Raw genomic sequence first — 19,398 nt, 5'->3', positions numbered from 1 at the left:
TTGCTGTTGGAAAGGCTTGTGGCGATTTTCCTTTTTCTTTCAGCTAAGCGCACGTCATGAAGTTGACTTACATTTCTGGGTCATGCTATATGAAAATGATGATCTTTCCATAGTAAAATGGCCCCAGGCATGGCGAATGCTCACAAGGTGGGGGGGGGGCCTGGGACTGTGGGCGGGGCTGAGGCTCTTGGTGGTGCCCCCCGGGCCACACCTGGGTGGGGTGGGTAGAGCTGTGAACCTTTGTGTTCACCCACTTCATCTTAGCTTCAGCTGCTGTCACAAGATGCCATAGATAAAGCTGAGATTTTTGCACATGTCTCCCCAAGTCCCCGTGCGATGGTGGCCGGGTCCCCAGCCTATGGTGCTATTGGAGGCAGTGGGATCTTTAAGACGTGCCGTAGTGGAAGGAAGTTAAACAAGTAACGGGGGTGTAGGCTTGAAGGTGACATTGGGACCTGGACCCTGCTTGACCCAGCTGCAGTTTACCGTATCCGTTTCCCCATTTGGCAGAGGGAGGGAGGCGTAATCTCGCTCTAATCTCATCCTGGTAACTCTGCCCCTCAGGACTTCCTCTAAACCTAACCATCTTCTAGAGACCCCACCTCCTAATACCACTTGGGGCTAGGGTTTCAATATATGAATCGGGGGTCTGCTACAAATGCGTTGGCCATAACAGACTTGAATTTGCAATTTCTCTGAACCCAAGCAATGGCTCTGGATCAGACTGGCGGATGGGTCCTGTGTGCCCAGGTCGGGTGGTAGAAAAAATGGACCCATTAAGGCTCCAAGCTGGCCAGTTGCCCAGCTCCCCCACCCTGTCAGCTGGCTACAAGTCTGTAAACAAGAGACGGCTGAGCTAGAGGCTGCCAGCCTCAACCAGAAGCTGCCTGCACCTGGCCTGGTGCACGCGCTGGTGGGAGGAGCTGCCTGACTTTGCACCCCACGTCTTCCAATCCTAGTGTAAGTGCTCCCTTGAGTGCTCTGTCCCCTAGACTGGTCTAGTATGGGTCTGTTTCTCTATTTCTCCTCTTGGGGAGCTAAGCCCTATTCAAATGTGCATTTAGAAGATCTATAAACTTGAGCCAGGCATGATGGCGCACACTTGTAATCCCAGGACTTGGGAGACTGAGGCAGGAAGATCGCAGGTTTGCATTGAGGCCAGCCTCAGCTACTTGTGAGGCTCTATGCAACTCAGTGGGACCCTGTTTCAAAGAAAAGAATAAAAAGTAGGGCTGAGGGTATAGCTGGGAAGTAGGATGCTCTTGAGTTCAATCCCCAAATACTACAAAAGAAAAAAAGAAAAAGAAAAAGAAAAAGAAAAGGAAAAAGAAAAAAAAAAGCTATGTGCCGGGCGTGGTGACGCACACTTATAACCCCGTGCTTGGGAGGCGGAGACAGGAGGATCGCACAGGTTCGAAGCCAGCCTCAGCTACTTAGTGAGGCTCTCAGCAACTTAGTGAGACCCTGTTTCCAAATAAAAATATAAAATAGGTCTGGGAGTATAGCCCGGAGGTAGAAAGCCTCTGGGTTCCACCCCCAGTACCACCAAAAAAAAAAAAAAAAAAAAAAAAGCCATGCGGATGTACATACCTGTAATCCCAGCAACTGGGGAGGTTGAGGCAGGAGGATCCCAAGTTCAAGATCAGCCTGGGCAGCTTAGTGATACCCTATCTCAAAATAAAAATGAAAGCACTGGAGATGTAGCTCAGTGGTAGGTAGAGAAGCCGCCCAACATGTATGAGCTCTGGGTTCAATCCCCAGTACCACAAAACAACAACAAAACTCCACAAATGATTGCACATGCACCCACTCTTCTGCACTTGGATACTTACTTATTTTTTAAAACTTAAGAAGTATCTTGGAGCCAGGGTGGTGGCCCACACGCTAGTAATCCCAATACGTGGGAGGCTGAGACAGGAGCATTTGGGTTCACTGTTAGCCTCAGCTACTTAGTAGTGAAGCCCTCTGCAACTTAGTGAGACCTGCTTCAAAATAAAAAAGTAAATAAATAAATCGGGCTGGGGGGTGTAGTTTGGAGGTAGAAAGCCTCTGGGTTCAATTCCCAGCAACACACACACACACACACACACACACACACACACAATCTTGGGACTGTGAGTTTTGGTGCACACCTATAATCCCAGTACTTGGGAGGCTAAAATAGGAGGATTGCAGGTTTGATGAAATCCTATTTAAAAATAAATGGGTCAGGGTGCAGCTCGGAGGTAGAAGGAATATGGGTTCAATCCCCAGTACCAAAATAGAGGGGGGAAAAGGACCCTGAAGACTACTCCTATTGATCCACAAAGAACTTTCTTCCTTAGTTATTGAGATAAAATGTTGCCCTTTTTTTCAGTGTTGGGGATGGAACCCAGGGGCATTCTACCTCCGAGCTATACCCCCAACCCTATTTTTTATTCTTTCTTTTGAAACAGAGTCTCACTGAGTTGCAGAGGACCTCACTGAGTAGCTGAGGCTGACCATGAACCCCTTTCCTCCTGCCTCAGCCTCTGAATGTTTCAAAGTGTGTAGTGCAGTGGCGTCCAAGACATTCACCCCACTCTATTTGCTAAAAAAGTTCTGTATCCGTTAAACAGTCACTTCCCAATGACTAATGATACTGAGCATCTTTTCATGTGCTTATTGGCTGGAGCTCTTCTTTGGAAAACTGTCTATTGCAGATTTTTTGTCCAATTTTTAAGTTGGTGTGTGTGTGTGTGTGTGTGTGTGTGTGTGTGTGTGTGTGTATTTATTTGAGTTTGTAAGACTTCTTTATATATTCTGGCTACTGGACCCTTATCAGATATGTAATTTACAAATAAGTTTTCCTATCCTGTAGATTGTCTTTTTACATTCTTAATAATATATTTTGATGCATGAAAATTTTAATTGTTATGAAATCTAACCAATTTTGTTGCTGTCCCTTGTGGTTAAAAAAAAAATCATGAAATTTTACTTCTATATTTTCTCTTAAAAGACATTGTGGTTCAATTGTAGAGTGTTACCTAGCAAGTGTGAGTCACTGGATCCAATCCCCAGCACCACACACACACACACACACACACACACACACACACACACACACCATCATTTCAGCACTCTATTTAGGCCTTTGATCTTTTTGGGACACTTTTTGTACATACAGTGAGGTAAGAGTCCAGCTTAATTCTTCTGTTTGGGCATCATTCTTTTTATATCTGCATACCATTCTGTTCCACAGTTTATTTAGCCAGTTTTCTATTTTATTATACTATTTGAGTTACTTCCAGTTTTTTACTACTAAAAACAATGAGACCATAAATATCCGTGTATATAACCACATCCTACATATCTGAGCATGTGTGTAGGCCAAATCCCTGGAAGTGGAATTTCAGGATCAAATGTGGATCGCCTGCTTGCGCTGTTGGGGTTGAGTGGATACACATGCCCTCCAGCACAGCTTGAGGATAGGTTTCCCCACATTCTTTCTGATCCTTATAAATCTTTGCTAACCAGTTGGGTAGCTTTAATTTTGGAATTTTCTTATGATGACCAAGATTATATACCTTTTATGTTTTAAGACACTTTTATCATTTTTTCTTATACAGGTTTCAGAGCCTTAACCTATACTTTCTATTGAATAATTGATCTTTGTTTTGTAGAAGATATTTTTGAAGTGAATGGGGGTCTATGCATGTAATATCTTTGTCAGTTAGCCTTCAGCTGCATTAATAATGTTTTTCTTCACAGAAGAAAAAATTATGCACTGTGTTTCAATCATTTAAGACTTTTGAGTTAAGTAGCTACTTAGAATAGATCTTGCCATTCCAATGTTATAATAATTTTTCACTTTTTATTGCATTTTATGATCCCAAAGTATTATTTTACCTTTGATACAGCCAGAACTATTTGAACATATAGTGTGAGGTAGGGATTCATTTCTCCCCCAGATACACGAGGTAGTTTACTTTGAGGTCAGATACCTTCTGTTTCCCACAGCACAGAAAACAGTAAAAGTTCAGTCTGACCTGAGGGCAGCCCAAACCCACTTCAGTTTTGGTCCAGGCTGGGAAGGGCATCTCTGCGTCACCAGAGAGTGAACTGCTGTTGGTTTTACCTGCTTGAGGGAGCAGAGTAGTTAAGAGCAAGAGTCTGGAGGAAAAGGTGCTGCTCTTTCAGAACCTCGTTGAATGACCCTGGTGAGATGGTCTCTCCTCTTTGCTGGAATTTTTCCTCATCTGACCGATGGGACCAAACAGTACCTGCCACAGAGAATGGTAAAGGGAAGTAACAGCAGCGAAGTGGGTCTGTGTCACGTCACCACCCTCCCTGCACACTGTGTGTCTCTAGCCTCGGGGCTGCCTCGTGGCTAGAAAGCGCCGTCCTCCCTTCTTCCCTTCCAGGGCAGGAGCTGACCTCCACCCTAAGCTGGTGCCCCCTACCCAGCCAGTCTTCTTCCAGGGGAGTAAGGGACCTTGCATGTCTGGCCGAGGCCTCTCTACGGGATTCTGGGTTGTGTCAATCTTCTGTTCTTGTGACTGAGGGTTGAACCCAAGGGCATTCTACTCCTGAGATACTCCCCAACCCTTTTCTTTTTAATTTTAAAATGAGTCTTGTTTAGTTGCTGAGGCTGGCCTCGAACTTGCAATCATTACAGGTATGTGCCACAGCTTGCTGGCTTTGTGCAAACTTTTTTTTATGTGTGTGTGTGTGTGTGTGTGTGTGTGTGTGTGTGTGTGTATGTGTGTGTGTGGTACAGGGGATGAAACCCAGGTATACCCCCGGCCCTATTTTTCTCCTCACTAAGTAACTGAGGCTGCCCAGGAACCATGATCCTCCTGTCTCAGCCTCCCAAATGCTGGGATTCCGAGCATGTCCACCATGCCCAGTTCATGTGCAATCTTTTTAATTGGGTGAAACGAAATTTTAAAAAAGTCAAGTGTAGCCCCAAGGGAGTTGTCCTCTCACAAAGGAGTGGCATGCTGGGACATAGAATTAGCTTAGAGTTTTTTCAGGGGGCAAAGTGGGGTTCACAGTGCGAAAATGAATGCCTAAACCCAAATTAATAATTTTGCTGTAGGCCAGGTCCTGATCCCCTAAGCAGGGATTCATCTATGCAACCCCAGCTCCTGGTCTAAGCTAGCAAAGCCAGAGGGAAAGAAGCACCCCTCTCCCCCTTAAGATGGCTAATGGAGCCATCCTCTTATTCTATATTTGGGGAAGGGGCCTCTGTTTCAGGGAGGGTCCCTGCTGCAGCCTCCAGCCCACTCTCTGAACCCTGTCTGCCCTGACCAGGCCAGTGGCTGGAGCAGTTAACCATTACCTTTGGTTATTCTGTGACTTCTGAAGACCCCTTTTTCTTCCCAGCCTCAGGGAAGGGATGACACAATTCGGTGAACAAGAAAGTTAAATTCTTGCCTTTTAAGCTTAGAAGGAGAAACAGATGAAGAGATAGGCCGCCCAGCCCCCAGACTCTCCTGACTGGGAGGGACCCAGGGAGGGAAGGGAGCATTGGCCGGGGCGGGAAACTCAGTAGCCTTCCCCTGTGCCCTGGGCGAAGGAAGGCCTTGCAAAACCAGAATTCCCGGAAGGCTTGGAGGTGGGGGAAGACAACAGGTTCCAGGGGACCAGGTTCCAGGGTCCCCTTCCTGTGGATCCCGTCCTAGCCTAGGACAGAATTGGCTGCACCATGATCTTTGGGAGCCTGGCCAATGTTGCTCTGCAGGTCTTGGAATTTGGGAGTGGATTTAATTTTATGGGGCTTAAGGCTTGCACAATTTGGGACTCTCTTTAGAGATCAATTTATAAAGAGGCATTGGCGATGTTGCTTTGGGGTTGATGAAATGTTCTGCAACGCGTGGTAAGGGAGTTGATTTTGAGATGCCTTTGAAAATATACTAAGAAACGACTGAGTCATATGCTTTAAAAGGGTGAATTTTATAGCATATGTGAATTAGATCTCAAAAATGTAATATCTATCATCTATCTGTCTATCTATCTAGTCAGGTATGGGGTTCTAAAAGAGGAGGTCTGAAGCAAAGCTGGTTTGCTCATACTCCTAACTCTGCACCTCAGTGTGGCCAAGAGTGGCATGGTTAGCAGCTGTGTCTTGGAGAAAGCCTCCTCGGGAGCATCCTCCCTTGTCCTGCGTGGGCTCCAGGAACTTCAACACATCCTGGAAGAAGGGTAGGAGAAAGATCTGGAATTGGTAGGGATAAGATGGCAGCCTGGTGGGAAAGCACCAGGAAATTAAAAAAAAAAAAATTCCCATTTCTATTTTGTGCTCCTGACTTTGACCTGGTGTGTGTGCAAGCTCTAACCGTAGATGGGCAGCCCAGCCAGGGGGACCTGGCTTCTTCCACCCCTGTGTGTTTTTGGATGGAGAAGCGCCTACAGTCTGGGCAAACAGACGAGGCTCTTTGGAGGCCGGAGTGGAGGCCGGAGATATGCCACCGTCATATTTATAATCGAGTCCTTGTTTATCTTGAATCAGACCCCGTGCTCTGCATAACTTCTCTTCCTCACATTTGGGAGATTTGGGCTCAATACACATTTCAGGGGAAATGGAGAAAGCTCTTGTTTGAAAATGGACCGGCCAAATCAATCCCTGTGTTTCTGACAGGATGCTCACTGCATACTTCTCATGGCTTAGTCTGGGCAGCAGCAGTTTTAAAACACACACACACACACACACACACACACACACACACCCTATCGCATAATTCTTTCTGAAAGGCTCATTCAACGGGCCTGCCCCTCTTGGGTCATCAGCCCCCCTCCTTCTTTTCTTCTTCTTCTCTCTCTCTCTCTTTTTGTTTTAAACCAGCCCTTCTGGTGAGAGGGCAAGTGTGCACACAGCCTTCCATTGTGTTTGTAAAACAGAGCCATATCAGTGGAGAAGTAATGATATCATTTGTAGTTAAGCAAGGGGAGATAACAGTAATCAGATCTCTGCTCTGGGGGAGAAAAAAATGGCCCAAACTTCACAACCCATTGGGTATTATGTTGAAAGGTGAGTGAAATATGTGTGCGTGTTTGTTTTATAAAGCTCTCCAGCACTTTATTTCTTTATTTCCCCTGCAGAAGTGTCATTTGGTTAAAACCCTTGTTAGGTGTCCAAGAAAGAGGACCCCACCCAGGAGGAGACGCAGTGTTCCTTCCCTTCCTGCCTGGGTTCTCCCGGCCCGGTTTTCTTGTACCCAGTGATTTAGGGTTTCCTTTGCTTTCCAGCAGGTAATTTGACCACTCCAGATTGGAAGGAGGGCAGGCTAATGTAATCGCTCCTCCGCCAGAGGCTGGTTGAAAGATAGCATCAGTTTGCAATGCCATTTGGATTTTTTAAAAGAAAGGTGTTGTTCAGGAGTCGCCCCATGCTTTCCAAATCTGTTTTCCCGGAGGGGGTTTCTGTTGCATTTTTTTTTACCCAGGTGACATGCAAATATACAAGTACCTGGGAGTTTAAACAGAGTTGAGAACTAAAAGTTGTAACTTCCAAGGCATGCAAGCCAAAAGCAGCACCAAGACCCTATGGAGTTGATAAAATGGAGACCCAGGGCCTCAGTACACACACACACACACACACACACACACACACACACACACACACACAGAGACACACGTGTATGTGTATATATTTGGTGCATTGTAATCACACTTCTTGACGAGGTTCAGGGCGATAGGCACACACACACACAGCACTCACGGACCCTCCCCAATTCTCCCCCCACTCTCTCTCCCTCTCCTTCCAGTGCTCAGCGCAATGATTGGCTTTGAGAAGTTTGCATTTGTACATCATGTCCGTTGAAGTGTGTTCCTTTTAGGTGCGGAGCGTCTGAGTTTCTCTGCCGTTTTGTTTCTCTGATTTGTTTGGGGTTGTAGCTCGTTATTTTGGGGAGGGGAGGAAGTAGTCTTGGTTTCTCCAGAGGTAGCACATAATACCTTAGTGCAGATCCAGTACCCCCAGGACGGTTAGCGTGCTTATCCCGATTCCTAGCTGACCTGGGTGGAAACGCAGATCTACAATGGTCCTCATTCTCAGTGTGATGGAGGTCCAAATAGCTTTCTGCTCTGATGAGTTCCTAATTACACTTGACATGACATGTACTTTTTATTTTACTTTTCTTCTGAATATCTAAAGAAAGGTTCTAGTTTGTTCCCCCTTTCTACTTCTATCTACCCCCCCCCCAAGAAATAGAAAACACAAAGATAGTAGACATGAATTCATAAAAAGCAGTAACGTAGTCCGTGAGGTACTTGGAACAGGGCAAGTGGGATAAATTCTCTAAGAAAATACAATTTTGCATTTTTTCTTCAACACATATTTCCTTCCCTGTCTCCAGACATAAGTTTTGTTTTATGTTTTTTGGTTTTTTTTTTGGTGGTACTGGGGTTCCTGGAAGCCTTTCTACTTCCGGGCTATACTCCCAGACCTATATTTTTTATATTTTTAAACAGGGTCTCTTATGCCAGCGCAACTGACTTTGAACCTGCGCGATCCTCCTGTCTCCGCCTCCCAAGCGCAGGGATTACAAGTGGCGCCACCACGTCCGGCCAGACATAAGTTTTTGAATTAAAGATTATACCTTGAATGCTGTGCAGATGTTGACATTTTAAAACCAAATCCTATTGGCTGGTGGGTTGCTAAGCAACCTGTGAAACCCCATCAGCCCAGGTTTTAAGATGGAAAGTAGCATAAGAAAAAGAAGGTCCCGTCACCTAGAGTGTTGCAGTGGTTGAGGCAGGCCGGAGCTTCCCATGCGCTCCTCTAGTTAGAAGTTGAGCTTTCCCTGCCTGAACACGCATTTTAATTTTACTCTGTCAATTCTCATTATCTGTCTGCATGGATTCCCCTTTTTGTTTTTCAGAAATAATTAAGTAAAAAAGCCCTTTCACTCTCTGCATTTTTGGCATTGATAGAGATGTCTGGAGCGTTTTAGACAATGTGGGAGCCAGTATCAGAGCCGGGCTTTGAAGATCTTCTTTAGAGACAGTTCTGACAAACAGTGGCAAACAGACCAATTAACCTCAGAATCTGAGTCCCCAGCTGCTTTAAACTCCCTTCTAAAGAAATTAGCCCTCATGTTAATAAAGCGGGTGTTGGACCATTTCAGAATATCAACTTCAGCAGACCAAGTCAATTGGAACGGCACTGTGACGCCGTCTTGCCGAAAGAGGAAACCTCTCGGTGCTGGTGTGAATTTCTGTGGGGATGGCTGTTTGAAAAGTAGAAAGGAGAAAAATTCCAAACCATGGTTGGAGCAAAAGTGGAATAGCACAGATTTATTAAAAATAATATATATATTTTCAAAGTCACATGTATGTGACTCTATTAGGAACGATAGAGACGGAGGTGGCCAGATGTGCGTTCTTGGCTCCGGGGCCTGTGGTTAGGATGTGGCTCTGTCCAGGGCCCGACTCCCCAGTGGTAAGCCTCACTAATGCTTCTCTACTTACCAAGGAGGCCTTGGGGCGCAACTGCTGATTCCTTATTGACTTTGCAGATCACAGGGGGGAAGACAGGAGCCGCAGGCCCTGGAGGTAGTGCTGGTAACTCGCCAAGGCCCTGGGTGGACACTGTCGTGCCTTGAATCTGTCTCATAAGAGAAAAAGGAAATTCTTTTTTTTGGAGGGGAGGTTTTCTCATGTGCTGGGACCACACAATTTAGTTTTGTCTTGTTTTGGGTAAATGTCCATTTCTAAGTTATTTCTCACTTTGACACTCCCTCAGAAGAAACAGACCTTTTGATCAATGCAGTCTCTGAGAGAAGATCTTTAGTGTTTGTCCTGCTAGTTAACATAGCTGTTTGACAATGAAGAATAGGACAAGGAGAAAAAAAATGATCCCAACTGTGTGGTAGAAGCTCTGGTCCCTGGTATGAGCCTGGGACACAGGAAGAAGACGTATCACAACAAACCCCTTCTGATGTGGGCTGAGCACGGTGGTGTACACCTGTAATTCCAATACTTGGAAGGTGGATGCTGGAAGATTGCAGGTTTGAGGTCAGCCTCAGCAAAATCCTGTTTCAAAATTAAAAAAATAAATAAATAGGGCTGGGGATGTAGCTTAGAGGTAGAATGCCCCTGGGTTTAATTCTTAGTAACACACACACACACACACACACACACACACACACACACATTGTCAAGCTCATCAAAAATAAGAAAAGTTGCCAGGTGTGGTGGCGCTCACTTGTAATCGTAGCATTTGGGAGGCTGAGACAGGAGGATGGAGGTTCTTGGCCAGGCTCAGCTACTTAGTGAGTGAGGCCCTTTGTAACTCAGTGAGACCTTGTTTCAAAATAAAGAATAAAATTTAGGGCTGGAGGTGTAGCTCGGAGGTAGAATGCTCCTGGGTTCCATCCCGAGTAACACACACACACACACACACACACACACACACACACACACACGCCATTGCTTGGGTGTGGTGGTACATGCCTGTAATCCTAGTGCTTGTGAGGCTGAGACCGAAAGATTGCAGGTTTTGAGGATAGCCTCAGGTACTTAATGAGAAGCTCAGGAATTTAGCAATACTCTGTTTCAAAATTTAAAAAAAAAATTTAAAAAGGGCTGGGAGTATAGCTCAGAGGTAGAATGCCCCTGGGCTCAATCCCTAGTTACCCCCCAACACACATACACAGTAATTAAGTAGCCCTTAGAAGTTTCTCTACCAGTAGCTGCTCAGATTCCAAATAGCCTGGGGGTCGCTCTCTTCCCAGCCCTGCTTCTGGAAGGAGTGAAAGTCTTCAGTGATGCTTTTTGGTTCTCAGCTGCATTCCGTCCTCTGAGTGTCCAGACAGGACCGGCTTCAGCCAGTCCAGTGGGCTGTGGGTGGCCACTGCTGTTCCTGCAGGGCCACTGGCTATGGGAACTTGTTCTGATGAATACTATGAAATCACTCTTGGAAATTCTTTTTTTATGAAAGATGAAAAGAAAGAAGACAAAGGCTTTGTTTTGTTGGAGACCAACGTTTCATTTTTTCCACCTAAATGAGTTTCAGTTCTGAAGGTTGAGTGCTATTTAACGCTTACGTGTCCCTCTTAGGTCACAGAGCCCTAACCTACTTACCTCTCTTGTTTTCTTTCTTTTCTCTCTATACTCTTATTGGTGCACTGTAACTATACATCATGGCGAGATGCAAAACGACCCATCCACACACCCACACGTCACGTGGAGTGCTTCCTCCACATCCGCCCCGCTCCCTCTTCCTCCTACCCCACCGTCTTTCATAAAGAAGAATTTCTAAAGTGATTTTATAGTATTCATCAGAACAAGTTCCTGTAGCCAAAAGCCCTTCAGGAATGGTAGTGGGCACCCACAGCCCGTTTGGCCTATTGGAGGTGGTCTAGACAGAGAGCAGAATCCACCCATCTTGGTGAGATCTGTAGCGATATCTTCATATACGGCAGAGCTGGGGCTGGGAGGCCAGGCTCTTGCCCCCTCTCCCTGCCCTCTCTCCCTTTGGAGCATGCCATGATGTTCCTCAAGACACATCTCCCTTCCTCTGGTCCCAGCTTTTTGCTGATGGGCAACCTGGGAAGGTTATATAACTTTCTGCCTCACCTCCCTCCATCTGTATGGATTAATGAGGGAGACAGGCAGATTGCCAATTTAAATTTCTGATTCATGGCTACTACTCAGTAAGTGTGGCTCACTCTAGTCTGGACCTTGTCTCTGGTGTATTTCTCAAGCATTATTCACTGAGAACAGAATCGCTTATTTTCCTTTAAGCACGCAGGGATCGGTTTACTTATTCCCTGCTCCCAGAGGTGCTAAGTGGCATATAGAATTGTTGAGAAGGCTGGAAAAACAGACCCAAGAGAAACAGGCCACTGTTGAAGAAGCCTCATCTCTAGAGTACAGAATTAACACTGAGGAAGAGGTGGGCTCTTCTATGAAGGAGACCACTGGCTTTTGCAAGCCAGAAGCCACTCTGAGCAGACCACCACTGATTCTACCAGCCTAGAACAAAGCCATTTCTGTGTGATCCACACCAGCAAAATACCCATGCCCCTGCTTCCTGACAACCCTGGCGCTAGAGACTCTGGCACTGCTGCAGAGAAGCTAAGTGGTTCCAAGGCCAAGCTGATCAGTAGGGAGTACTGTCCTAGACAGGAACACTTGCATCTGATTGGCTGAAACTAAATCATATCCAGAACCTTAGTTGCAGAGGGTTCTGGGAAATGTAGTTTCTAGTTTTCTAGTTCGGCAACTCAAGTAGGCAGAGAAAAAAAAGGTCGAATGGGCGTTGGGTTGCAATGGATATTGAATACCAGTGGATATTGGGTACCAATCTATCATGTTAGGGATGCCTCATAGGCAGTGCCATCTATAGGATGCTAAACAATGCATCTAGGTAGAATGCTTATATTATGGGGAGGTTACTAGGTACTAGGATGAGGAACAGGTGGTGGGCACGCAGGGAGCAAAAGCCCATGATCCTGCCTCGCTACCAGCAACCTGAGAGTATGGCTGCTGAGCAATTCACACGCTCTGGGCATGTCCTTTGTCCTTCCCTGCACTTCTGGTACTAGGTAGCCTGAGAAATACTGCTTGGTGCAAAGCAGTGTGTACAAAGGGTCTGGCTGTCCTTTGCCACTGACAAGGTGCGACGCTGGCTTGGCTTGCTTTCTCTCGTTAACAAGGGGGCTGGATTAGAACCCTCCCTGCCCTTATAACCACTAAACTTACAAGAAACAAATTTACCTGCGGTCACTTCACCCCAAAGCAACACTGGAGAAATAACATTTTTCTTTTCAATAACAACATTGTCAAAACCACAGTATCTGGCCTTGCGTGGTTTCTGGTAAAACAGAGGCTATTAAACCTCTGTCGGTGCAATCGTGAACATAAAGAGATAATAGGTCTCGGTATCTTGATAGGTATATAGGACTTCTCTGTTTGGATTCCCACCTGTTAACCCTCACAAGACAAAGTTCAATGTGATGGCTCCGTTCTCTGAACCGGGCCAAGGTTCAGAAATGGAAGGTTTGTGGACTTCATTGCTAGGAAAACAGGAAGTGGAGGTAGCGATTTGGAAGGTTAATATAAAAGCTGAATTTCACTGTTGGAGCCCAGGCCAAAATTGGACTGTTGGTCTCTGGCTCTGTGGAGATGTGAAATCCTAGAGTCTATCATCCTGACATTTTCAGGGGTGAGAGCCACTTCTCCAAAGATGTGTGTGAGGACCAGCACTCAAAGGCCAACATTTAGTTTCTGTTAAAAACTAGCATCCGGGTGACCTTCAGAAACACTGATCACTGTTTAAGAAAGTGCAAATGCATATGAATTTTAGGACCATTTTTTATAATACCAATAATATTTTTACCCAGAATAGCCAAAGCAATTCTGAGAAATAAGAACCATGCTGGCAGTACCACAATAGCTGATTTTAAATTCTCCTGCAGAGCCAGGCATGGTGGCGCACGCTTGTAATCTCCACGCTTGGGAGGCAGAGACAGGAGGATTGTGCAGGTTCAAAGCCAGCCTCCCTGGCTTAAGAGACCTTGTTTCCAAATAAAAAAATATAAAATAGGTCTGGGAGTGTAGCCTGGAGGTAGAAGGGTTCCATCCCCAGGACCACAAAAAAAAAAAAAAAAAAATTCCTACAGAGACAGTAACAAAACAACATGGTATTGGTATAAAACAAAACAAACACATAGACCAATGACCAACAGACTAGACTAGAATATGCAGAAACAAATCTTCATGCTTATATCCAATTGATTGTGTGTGTGTGTGTGTGTGTGTGTGTGTGTGTGTGTATGATACTAAAGATTAAGCCCAAGGGAATTCTACCTCTGAGCTACACTCCCAGCCCTATTTTTTATTTTTATTTTAAGATAGGATCTCACTAGATTGTGAGGCCTCACTAAATTGCTGAGGCTGTCCTCAAATCTGTGATACTCCCATCTCAGCTTCCCAAGCACACTGTACTGTGATTACAAGCATGTGACACCACACCTGGCTAGGCAATTGATTTTTAACAAAGGTGCCCAAAACATATATATGCTGGAGAAAAGAGCCTTTCAACAAATGGTGCTGGGAAAACTGGATATCTCTATGAAGAAGAATGAAATTAGACCCCTGTCTTTCACTTTGCACAAAAGTCAACTCAAGATAGACCAAAGACCTAGAAATTGGGCCAGGAACTTTGCAATTATTAGAAGGAAACATAAGACCAATTTTCCAACACGTAGATATTAATAAAGATTGTCTCAATATGGCTCCCTAACCTCAGGAAATAAAAATCAATGGGATGACATCAAATTAAAATGCTCTGGGCAGCAAAGGAAGCAATCAAGACATAAGGTAGGGAATATAGAGCATAGGAAGACATCTTTGCCAGATACTCTTCTGATAGAGGACTAATATTTAGAATATACAAAGAACTAAAATAACTTAAAGACATAGGCCAATTAAAAAATGGGCAACTGAACTGAGTAGCTACTTCTCAAAAGAAGAAATACAAATGACCAATAAATATATAAAAATCTTCATTATCACTAGCAATCAGAGAAGAAAATGCAAGTCAAAACTACACTGACTAACATTAGTCTAATTCCAATTAGAATGGCTATCATCAAGAATACAAAAAATAACAAATGCTGGTGAGGATGTGGCGAAACAGGAGCTCCTATACACTGATGGTGGGACTCTAAATTTATAGCCACTATGGAGATCAGTGTGGGAGTTCCTCAAAAGACTACAAATGAGACCCTCACATGAGCCCACTGATCACTCCTCGGTATCTTTCTAAAACAATTTAAGTTAGAATACTGGGTTGATTCACACATACCTGTATTTATAGCAGCATAGTTCACAAAAGGCAAGTCATGGAACCAGCCTAAGTGTCCATCAACAAGTGAGCGGATAAAGAAAACGTAGTATGTACACACAATGGAATTCTCAGCCCTGAAGAACAAAATCGTGTCACTTGCAGGAAAAATAATGGAACTAGAGAAGATTAGGTTAAGTGAGATCAGCCGGTCTCAGAAAGTGTAGGGTTATATGTTTTCTCTCGTATACGGAAACTAGAGAGAAAATAAAATCACAAGGGACTTTAACTAATGGATCAGTATAATAGTAGGAGAGGGTTGGGGAGGGAGTTCAGGAGGGGAAAAAGGGAGATTGAGGACAGAAACAGTTCAAATAATGCTGTGACAATGTATGAAGTTATTATTACCAATTTCACTAACATGTATGCGGCGGGAGAAGGGGAGAGGTGGGGTGCAGAGGGAATTTCACTAAGCTGTGTATGATGCTTGTATCACATCAAACTCCACCATGATATATATGTATACAGACATCATATATGTGTATATATGTGTGTACACATAATACACACATGTGTATACATGTATATCCCAATATACATATATATCCCAATACACAAAATTCTTATCAGGGGGTTCATATGAGACAATTTACCTGGTAAAATTTCCAAGTGTCATATAACTTAGCTTCTTTCTGCATTCTACTTAAATAGGTCTCACTTGACTGTAGGAATCCATCCTCTATGGGGCATGAAGTTCTCAATACAAGGACAAAATTTCTCTAGGAATGCACATTTTCGTGGTTGTTCATGGTATTCACTGTGTTATAATCTTGGCTGTTTTAATATCCCAAGGGGCAGAAGACCCCAACCCACCTTTCCCATTGGAGAGGCGTTGGGGAAGAAGTCAACACTGGAAACCCGTCTTTGATGGGATGAATTTCCTTATCAAAGAAGCTGAGGGAGCCTGTCTGTCCTTTATAGACGTGAGGCTACACAGGAAGGCATTCTCCATGAAGCAGAGAGCAGGCCTTCCTGAGACGCAAATCTGCAGGAGCATACACTTAGGATTTTATAAATTACCCAGTCTAAGGTATTTTGTTATAGCAGCACAAATGGACAAAGACAAGACGAGATGTTGGTGGTTAGGGCTTCAGCCTATGAGTTTGAGAAGAACACAGTTTGACCCATAGCAGAGAGGATGGGACTAAACAAGTTAAAAAAAATTAAAAAGTAGCATAGAGTTGAGTGTGGTGGTACAAGCCTGCAATTCTGGTACTTGGGAGGCTGACAGGCTTGACAGGAGGATCACAGGTTTGAGACCAGCCTCGGCACCTTAGCATACTCTTAGCAACCTCGCAAGACCCTATTTCAAAACAAAACAGAAAAAAAAAAAAGGGAAGAGGGACTTGGGGTGTAGCTCAGTGGTACAATGCCTCTGTGTGCAATACCCAGTACCCCTCAAAAGATTATATATATATATATATATATATATATATATATATATATAGAGAGAGAGAGAGAGAGAGAGAGAGAGAGAAATGTACACAGAACATAAGAGTTTCCACAAAGCAGTCACTAGGATTTGTGGGTGTCAGTACCACTCAGGATGAGAAATGGAATAACGCCAGCACCCAGGACCCCTTGACCCTCTTAAATTGTTCCCTCTCTCCTCCCCAGTGCCGGCCACTGTGGTCCACATAGTTTTAGAAAGCCCTCTCTGCTCTAGCACGTGGTGACTCTAGATATAACCACTGTGGATAGAAGATCTCCAGAGCCCTGGGCCGGGCTGGTAAAAGCCGGAACTCTTGTGCTTACCTAAGCTCTTCGAAATCACCTCATTATAGCCACTGGTATTTAGGGCCTGGACTGTTCCTTTGGCCATCAGCACTCTAATTTTCTTTCTTGACAACTGAGGATGATCAACCAAGTTGCTATATCGGATCTCTGCCTGCGTGCTTGGCACTGTGGTTCTGAGGTTGTGGCTCAGAAAATTCCAGCTTTCATCCCAAAGCTCAGTGCTGAGTTACAGAGCTATTTTTTTTTTCCTGGTGGTGCAAGATTCCGCTGGGTGGGTACACCATGGCGCTAAGCCGTTCCTCGGGGCTGCCAAATTGGGACTTGGCTTGCATAGTTATGCCCGTAAAAGGTTTCTCTGAGCATAGAAAAAGGCCAAATATCTTGATTTAAAGGATGCGCGTGTGTGTGAGCACATGCGCACGCGCGCACACACACACACACACACATACACTCACAGTATTAGATTAGACTATGCTGCTACCAGGTACCATATAACACATACACAATGCACACATTTCAGTGATGTTTTCAAGAGGAAATGGATTTGAAAATTCTTTGAATGGAAAAAAACTGGTCTGGATACTGTTCAGAGATGAGTGAATACACAAGGTTTTACTGAAGAGCTGGTTTCCAGCACAGCTTAGCGTCCTCCCAGGGTGGCTTTCGCTCTTTCGGTTGGTGACGCAGTTGGAGCACTGATGATTCACTGGGGCGCGGGCGACCTCGTTGCCTCTGTTCATCCACCCCTGGGCTTGGCCCCTGTTGGATCTTGCCCGCCCACCTGCTCCCTGCCAGAGCGCCTGCTCACACATGTACACGCGTACGCCAGCCACCTACACTCTCTTTGCATTCTGGGTCCCACCAAATCCACCTTTTGACTGAAAGTGAGGTTGAAGATGGCCCAATTCATATCCTGCTGGTTGGAAAGACGCAGACAGAGATGCTCCTGTGGGAGTCCTTTGGGCCTCAAAGCCCACTGGGATGGTGGCTCTAAGGAGTGGGGATGTGCACTGTTTTCCCACTGGTGGGATTTAAATTCTTCTCCTCCTGAAGCATCTTTCACTGGGGCTGGGTTGCATGTGGGGCTGGAGCAGCTAATCACTTCTGGTGCATGGTGTGGGGAGGTCCCTGGCTGCTGGATCTGTCTCCTTTTTACCATCCCACCTGCCTGTCCAGTGACCAGAGTCACCGCCGAGCTCCACTCCTGGGCTCTGAGGGGCCTTTGGTCATCGGGAGTTTCTTATGGAGCATCATGTGTTCACGCCCTCCTTAGTAAAGATCAGACGACACTAGAGAGCACGCCGTGGAAGGGGGCCTCAGGGGGAAGAAGAGGGGAGCAGGAGTGGGATCTGGAAGGGGGGGGGACACTGCTTGGCTTCTTTTTTGTTTCTCTTTTGATACTGGGATTGAATCCAGGGACATTCTACCTCTGAGCTACAACCCCAGCCCGATTATATCTTTTATTTCAAAATAGGGTCTCATTAAGTTGCTGAGACTCTTGCTAAATTACTGAGATTGGCCTCAGACTTGTAATCCTCCTGTTTCAGCCTCCCCAGTACTGGGATTACAAGCATGTGCTGTTGTGCCTGGCTCTTCTTGGCTTCTGAATGGCTCTGTGGAAGGCTGCAGTGTTGCAACAGCCAGAGGGACATCCTGTTTTCAGATTAAGTGCTGATTACAGATTGTAGATGGTTCCACAAGAGACAGAGGGTCTGTGTGTTCACTGCTGGAGGACCCTGAGGCCTCTCAACACACAAGCTATGAAGACGTTGGGGCAACAGCTAAGGTCTGGTTTCCTACCTGCTGACCACGTGGCGCTCGCATTTCTTTGTGGCAGGCGAGAATGTCACAACTCTGTGCCGGCAGAGACCCAGGTATAGACTGTGAGCTCGGGTACGCTAACTTGTCCGGTGGCTCTGATTTGCAGGAAAGGGTCACCGAGGCTGGGACTGTTCCTAGAACCTACCCTCCTGCGGGGCTCTGCACAAATCCTTACAAAAGCTTGAAGATTCTTAAGAGACCCAAAGCAAAGCAGTGCTCGAATGAGAGTCCATGCAAGACTGCAAACGAAAACACCGAGTGAAACTCGATCAAACCTGGCACCTCTCACAGGCTTCCTGAGGCGGAGGAGCTGGCTGAAGACTGGAAAATGTAATTTCAAGGGGGCCTAGAGAGAGGCAGCAAGAAAGATTGGCTTGTTTTATTGCACGTTTTGAGGAGAAAAGCTTAGGAAGTTTCTTAATGGAGGGAACAAGAGATGGTTCTAGGGGACAGCTTGATAAAAGGAAGGCAGCCCACACTCTCCATGGGAGAGGTCATGCTTCTTTAATTTATTGGAATTCGGGAACATTTTACTGTAAAGGCAATAGAGCAAAGATGATGGGCTGTTGGAGTTTCTGCTTATGGGTATGGATGAAGCAGGAGAGGAACTGGTGTGCTGCTAAGTGCTAACAACTGGCTCTGGGGGAAGGGAGAAATCCAGCCCGAGGCATTGGCCGATTCCTGTGGTGTAAATACTCTGGCCAGGGTTGACTTGAAGCTACCAAAGTGATACCTCTAAACCCAGAATCGGAAAGGGATCGGCAGAACATGTGCTCGTGAGCTCGGGGAGCCAGCTCCAGCATGGCCCTGCTGCAGGGACCCAGCCAGAGGGTCTTTGGCTTTGATGTGAGAGTGGACAGCGCAGCCCATCTGCTTGTCCTTCTCAGATGAACACTGGCAGCCTGCCTCAGCATGGCAGGCCAGGCAGTCTTAGGTTGTACATGGTTTGGGTGGGGATGGACAGACAGATACAGGCCATTGTCTCCCAAAGCTGTCTTTCCAATTCTGCTGTTTTCAGATGTTTC

This window comes from Muscardinus avellanarius (assembly GCF_963383645.1).
Source record: "Muscardinus avellanarius genome assembly, chromosome: 4".
Classification (NCBI taxonomy): domain Eukaryota; kingdom Metazoa; phylum Chordata; class Mammalia; order Rodentia; family Gliridae; genus Muscardinus; species Muscardinus avellanarius.
The sequence above is the reverse complement of the archived record's forward strand: the minus strand, read 5'-3'. Positions refer to the sequence as shown.